The sequence below is a fragment of the Zosterops lateralis genome, assembly GCF_965231275.1.
Source record: "Zosterops lateralis genome assembly, contig: HAP1_HAP1_SCAFFOLD_52, whole genome shotgun sequence".
In the NCBI taxonomy this organism is placed as follows: Eukaryota; Metazoa; Chordata; class Aves; order Passeriformes; family Zosteropidae; genus Zosterops; species Zosterops lateralis.
The window spans coordinates 531,640-539,078 of NW_028154612.1; the positions used below are offsets into that span (position 1 = coordinate 531,640).

General features: G+C 42.3%; 1 pseudogene across 1 annotated transcript; it reads right to left on the reverse strand.

Moving 5' to 3' along the window:
* Positions 1-1,051: 1,051 nt before the first annotated feature.
* Positions 1,052-6,585, reverse strand: LOC310923427 (beta-sarcoglycan-like; annotated as a pseudogene). The gene is made up of 6 exons: positions 6,553-6,585; positions 5,129-5,337; positions 4,157-4,342; positions 3,864-4,055; positions 3,220-3,351; positions 1,052-2,379 (listed from the first exon to the last, which is right to left on the reverse strand). The product of its transcript is annotated as a beta-sarcoglycan-like (transcript).
* Between the last annotated feature and the right edge of the window lie 854 nt (positions 6,586-7,439).

Consider the following 7,439-nt stretch of genomic DNA (forward strand, 5'->3'; position numbering starts at 1 on the left):
ATCCACACTTGAAAAAAAATTCTGCAGATCATGATTTAAGAGTACCTTTGTGACAAAATCTTTCAGCTGTACATTGCACACAGTATTTTAAAAAGAACTCTTGATAATTATGGGAATCCAATACTAGCATATAGACATGTCAGTATTAATCAGAGAAGAGCTTTAATACGTGTGTAATCTAGTTGACCAAGGCATTTTCAAGATGTATGTCAGCTTTGAGGATACTGCTCTTTATATTTTGTGTTTCCATTTGTATACAGAAAGTGACAAGCTGCCATTAGCATGAGTGACAATTTGAAAAATGTTAGTTTATTTCCTCCTTTTAACTGTAACAGAAATTGAGTTACCGCTTAGCAGCAAAGATGGGTGTAAAGCAGCAAAATGTGTGTTAAAGTGTTTAGTAACTATTATCTCTGATAAAAGTCTGAGGTCCATAAAGACAGTATGCAAAATGTTAGTACTTCCCCGTAATCTTTAGTGTGAGAACTCAGTGGTTTTTGCTACATTATATTCTGCTTATTCTGATTTTGTCAGAACGGCTCCACTGCTGACCAGCCCCAAACCCCCAACAACTACTGAGCATCAAAATCTGCCTTTGAGCAGTGAGAGAAATACAACTCCTCTGACCTCCCCCATGTGCTGTAATGCCTGACTTATGAATATCCCTCCAGCAGCCACTTCCACCCATACACGTTCTGCATGAGCGTTTACTGCCTTCCATGAAGTTCAGAAATTGGGGCCTTAGAGTTGAATTTCTTGTCACAGCAGGAGCTGATTTGTATTTTATGGAATCCTATGTACTTTAAGCACTGTAAAACAAGGGTAGATGGTTTACCTTCATGTAACAAATAATCAGTTCTGAAGTTAATGTGCAAAACTCATGCAACTTGAAGGTAATGAAGGGTGTGCTTATCAAAAATCTTGTCAAAAAGCTGTTACAAACAGTTTTTTGAGACCTCCAATATTAAGATTACTTGACGCTACTGCTAAACCAAGCTATTTTAAACTGAAGAAATACTCGGGGTGGGGAAAGAAAGAATCTTATAAATAGCTGGTTTATTTTTAGCTCAAAACACATCACTGCTGCAAATGCCACTGGAAGGCTGCAGCAGGCCCCAGTTCACCATACAGTTCACCATAGTTTCACTGTTGACAAATTCTGATACACATAGTCTGATGTCCTCCCATCACGTTTAGAATTACAAAACTGCAGTTTAACTTCAGAATTTAATTCCGATGTTTCAGTAATGCATCAGTACTGAAAATTATGGGGAAGGAGAGAACTGACCTCAGACACTGCTGCAACAGTTAAGCTTAGATTATTACCTATCGAGTAATGGACTCAGACACTGTTCACATTAGAGCACCTCGGAAAACACTATTTTTGGGTAGTAAGCAAGTTGTAAGTACATCTTTAAAAACGTACTTCTAATATAAACACATTTTGTAAGTATTTCACATAAATTAAACAACTGCAGAATGCATTAACTGCACAGACAGAATGGAAGTTCAAGCAACACTTCAATAACTGCAAGACTACTTCAAAATTCAAGTTACATTTCCATACTCAGTATTACTTTGCAAATATTATTTATGATAGCACAGTTTTTTTAATAACATGAGAATACATGGCAGAAATCATGTGATATTTTTAAGTGAATCTGGCATTACCCCTCAGTACACATCTGGTAAACCACCTAAGTTTGGGGTAAATCAATGTATCAACAAGAAAGCAGAGAAAAGTCTGCCACTTCAGCCATCCTAGGAGAATCTATTTTCAACAAAAAGTTGACATTCGTGTTGAAGTACTTCAGACTGTGGTTATATTCTCAGCAGTCTTCAAGGTCTTGAGACAGGACAAAAACCTCCTCAAGAGACTACTGTAGGCAGTAGAGGTGTTGCCAAGATCATGTTCTTTTACATATATTCTACTGATCCCAATTCGAGAAGGTACTTCAGTATGCACGTACACTGAAAGCTTATAGATTCAGTGCCAGTACTGCAGCTAACAGGATGATGACCTAATACTGCTGACTGTAACAGCCTTTCCTTAAAAATACAGTGTAAGAAATGTTAGCATAAACTGCTGCAAAAGAAGAAACCCTTGAAGGCATGCAATTACTTCATACAAATATGTGTAAACACGGAGGAGACCTGTCCCTGCAGCAGTTTCTTTCAGTGCGTGGCTCCACAGGGGTTGACAGAGGTCTGGCAGCCCATGTTGTGCCCTGTCACCTGAACCTTGAACAGCGTCCCGTCCGCACACATGCACAGCTTGAAGCGCAGCCAGTTGCCGTTATTGAACTGCTCCCCGTGAGAAGAACTTGGCAGTCGTGACGGGCTGACCATCACAGTTCCGTTCAGGATGATGCTGTTTTCCTAGTAAGGAGACAGGAAAAAAAAAAAAAGAAGTTGTAGAATTACAACTTCTAATGTAAATAAGGCATATTGTTTTTGAGAAGGACAAGCTGGTTTAATGGATAAATAACACGTCTAGGATGGCTGTAGAATCAACAGTAAAAAAAAGGTATGTATGCAAATGTTTAATTTTTTAATAACAATTACAGCAATGCCTGTGGATTTCTTGACTATATACAGCAATGTACTTTGCTATTTCAGTGGTGTATCGATATTGAGAAAGACAGCAGTAGGGTGACTTTCCACTTGACATTCTTATTAGCAAATGCAGTAAATATAAAATATGGACATGAAACAGGAAAGAGTGTTTGAATTCATGCATGAAATTCATTCACATTTGAAAGTGCATATACCTTTATTTTTATCCTTTTTTTCCATCGTTCTATATATACTACCATCTTAATCTCCAAAAATCTTAAAGAAATGCCAGTGAATCTTAGAGCAGCAGCACAGAATGCTCCAAACTATATGCTCTGCTCTTCTGGCAAACATTGCCATCCCTGGTTAAGCTTTCAGAGGAGATTAACTTCCTTTTGGTATTCATGCCAGTACAGAGGCCAATATATTAGCTTTAACTGCATTGTAGGTTTTTGGTGTCTTAATAGCGGTAAATCAATATTACCTGGAACTATTCAACCACTACTTAACTGCAAAGTAATAAACCATCTATTTAAATCCAAATGACTTCTGTGCATGAGTAATTTTATAAAATTTGAAATGACATAAAGCTACATCAGTTTACTATCAGCCTAGATTTGAAACTAAGCTGTTAGAAGAATTGCTTTAATTTGAAATACTTACTGCTTTAAGTTCCATGTTTCCACCCATTCGAAACTCAATTGTCTTGCCTGTGATGAAAACACCTTCATTTCCCCGGACAATGGCACGACCATCAACCTTTATGTTTAGATCGCTGGTTGCATTGCTGGTAATCTAAGAACATAACCAAAAAAGCTGTATTACACCTTAATGAAAATGTGCTACTTGCATTTGTCTGAGTAACTTTAATTACCTTAAGAGTAGTGCTGTGCAATGTAATAAAAACCTTGAATGTACTTTTTGCCCTTCTGCCATTAGCTTCTGCATATTTGTTATTTCCCACGTTCAGTTTCAAAACAAGATCAGTGAATTTTGGAAGGTATGTGAAATTAATTTTTCTTGTATAAAAAAAAAACAATTTATATGACAATTTTATGAGATACACAGCTAACACTTGTACCAAATACAGGCTTCCTGTTAAGACAGATGATGTAAATTTACCCCTCATTTTCACTTAACCTGTTCCTCCTATGTATTCATAGTTGTGAGTGGTTTTTCTGCAACACGATTGCTCAGTGTTTCCAAAGGCACACTCAACCCTCTATAAAACCACTAACCCAACTCTACTTTTACACAAACAAACAATGGGCTGTATTCTTATTACTTACAAAAGATAAGAGACATACCCTCTCTGTAGAGGCCTTTTGTACATTCAATATTTTAACTCCATTTGGCAGATGAAATTCATGGGTTTCATAGTCGGTGCTGAACAAAGTATTTTGTGTTCGTGGGTCAACAAATTCCATGCCAATATCGCTGGTAATAGAAGTTTTGTCTTTTTCCACGCTAAGCTTGGTTGTTCCTTGCTGAAATACAATCTTCAGAAACAAAGTCATGAACTTAATGATGTTTCAAATTAGCAATGTGAGTGTAATTCTCTAGTGTTGCTCACAAACTTTCAATTCATGTTATAACTTACAGGCTGATTATTCCCAGTGATCACCAAGTCTTCATTCCGTCTCCCTCCTACAGTGCTTTTATATAAGGGATGTATAACACCCATGTCAGACACTTGCTTAAACCGCAGTAAGCCACTCTCATGGAATTCCATACTGTCACAACCATTGGGACCAATTCTTACCACTGCCCAGATAACCAGGGTAATCTGAAAGAGAAACACATTTTCAATCATCATGTTGATTGTTCGGATCTTCCTACCACAATTATTGTATTAATTAGATGTTTTATTTGAACAATTATTAATGTCAATGTTTAAGTGAGGTTTAAGTATGAGTTTACTGTAGTCTGTTCCTATTGAAAACATCATAACACATTTAATTATGAAAAGCATTTAAAATTATTTTTAGACTTATTAGAAACAGTAGCTAAAATTATTTCTATATATATAAAATGTTAAATTGCATCCACAGTTACATCTTTCTTTTGTTTAAGGGTAACCACTGACTAAACAGATTTCCTGAACAGTTCAGCTTGGTATATACTTAACGTTGAACTGCAAGAATGCATCCTCAGAGATGGATGTGCAATTACAAAAAATAATTTATTATTTCTCATTGACCAAGCAATAAAAATGTGGTTATTAGAACAATGAAGTTTTAAAGTGCAGTACCTAGTTAATTCTAAATGTTCACATACAGCTCTGTAATGTAAAATATAACCATATTTTATATGCCATATATCCTGAATTCATATGTACTAGTAACACTTCTCATGGGGTGACCATGATAACCGAAATAACCGTGCCTGAATTGACACCATTCTTGCATCTAATCTTGCTCAGACTACAAAAGAACTAAAAAGAAAGGAGAAAAGTGGGAATCTCCTTCAGTACATTATAAGTCCTTGGCCATCCTGGAAGTTTTATTTTTTTAGTGAACTGTCAGAATGAAACACGACCTAATGTTACTTACGCTATAGCTATTATACTCACAATCAGATTGATGACGGCCAAAATAAAAGAACAACAATCACACATATGGCCAAGTTGCCTTTCCTGCCACGTAACCCTGTCTTATGGAGACGGTCTTCATCAATTGGAATGTATCCTGCTTTGAAGTTGCTGTTGTGCTCCTTATTAACGTTCCTGCGTTCCACAGCCTTCTCTCGCATAGACTTCTTCACCGGGCCGTTAGAGCTTTGCTGTAACACAGGGCATGGGTTAGCTTCAAAAGGCACGTAAATTAGCTACAATGACACACACATATGTATGCAAACAATGTAAACTGACTGGTGGAATATACTGGATATTATGTTGAGAATAATTTTTCCGTCTGCCACCCTGCTGTCAGAATACACACTTAGAACCACAGCAACCTCTGCTAACATAATGACTAAATTTAAAATCCAGATACTTTCAGACAATATATGACTTTAATATTTATCATGGCAGATGGGAATTATTAATTATATTGTTACAGTTAAAAACCTAAAACCAGCTACCAAGAAATTCATCAAGTTTTTACCTCTCAGAGATGATACAGGACATAATCCTGCACGTCATCTGCCAGTACACAGGATTTTAGTTCCCTCCGTGCTCATATGTGATAGACTCTCAGTGACTATTCAAGAAGAGCATGGTGGATACAGTTTTTAAATTAGTTTGACAGTACAGGGTTTGCATTCAACTTCTGTTGCTTGCATGCAGCATCGAGAAAGATACTGTGAGGCTTCACACCTGGCATGGGGAACTTGGCCGGAGTGGCTTTCGTGTAATAATCTGAAGTTATGACATTGTAAGGGATTTCCTCTCAATGTAACAAATTAATAGAGGAAACTCTTGTACATATTCGTAGTGAAAATAAATCTTTAATGTATTTTTGTAGCTGTCCAAAACGGAACGGTTTGTTATTTAGGGATTCACATGTTCAAAGAAGCAGCTTGATCTTTTGGACGGAATTAAGTTTGTTCACTTGAATCCTAAAACTACACTTAAGTGACTGCACTTGCACGTCTACGCTGAAGTAGCAACACCGTGTTTTCTTCTGCTGCTGAAGAGCTAAGAGATAGTACTGAGAAAGGTGCTTGACCTGACAAGTTTATGGAGATGTTCGGGCCCCGTGTGGCCCTGCAGAGCACACACGACCTGCGGGCCCCGGGGCACCCGCCGCCTCCCGCCCCGGCCAGAACCCTGCGCCTCAGTGCAGTGCCATTGCCGTCTGTGGCACACCCACGCCTCGGGCAGCACGGCGCCGCTGCGGGCCGCCCCGCCCCGCCCCGCCCGGACAGCAGCCTCGGGCCGCCTCTCCCCTCCCCGGCCGAGCGGGTCCCGCCCGCTCACCGCGGGCCCGGTCCCCCCTGACCCCGGCGGGGACGGCGCCGCCGCCCTCCCGTGCCCGTGTCCCGCCGCGTACGGACCTGCTCGGGGCCGGCCGCCGCCATCTTGCCCCGCCGCCGCCGCGCGGGGCCCGCGGGCGCCCCCTGGTGCCGCTCCGCGCGGCGGGTCCCCGCGCCCGCTGCCGTTAAACGGCAGCGTCACCTGGCGGCCGCGGGCCGTACCCGCTCCTCGCTGCCCCTCTCCGTACATCACCATCGCTGTTACACCCGCGCCGCCCGAGGAGCGCTCCCGGAGCGACATCGAGTCAACGCAACACCCCCAAGAGCGAGCTAACATCCTGCCATGGCCAGAGACTTAAAGAGTTTGGTGGGCGCGGGGAGCGCCCGGGAGCTGCAGGAGAAGCTGGAGAACTGGCATCAGGAGTACGAGGTGGGTGCCGGCGCTCCCGGGCCGGGGTGGCCGCCGCCGGGCGTTGCAGTGGCCGGTTTGGGCCCCGTCCCGCGCCCCTGCGGTTGGCGCCCCTCACACACCTCTGAGTGCCAGCCCCGGCTTTTTGCCTCTTTGCCCATGGCGAGGCTCCCTGAAAACAAGGGCCGGAGGTTGAAAGTGAGGTTTGAGGCACACTGGCTCTAAACAGGAGAGAGCGTTGGAGTAAAAGAGCGGCAGGTGAAAAGGACCCGGGGCGGGCTTGTGCTCAGGAGAAACCGGCCGTGGGCCAGAAACGGGCAGGAGAACGGGGGGGAAAGAGGTGCTGAGGCGGAGAACGGGCTATCCAGCACCCCAGCCCTTCTGGGAGGGGAAAGAGGCTGCTGCAAGGCCACACGGCCCCGAGGGGTCAGAACGGGACTGAGGGAAGAGTTTCGGCTGCAGAGGGAATGTAGTGGAATCCAGGGAGTGACAGGAAACTGAGGAGGTGAAACAGTGGAAGAAATAGAGAAGGTGTGAAATTAGGGAAAGAGGAGGCGGA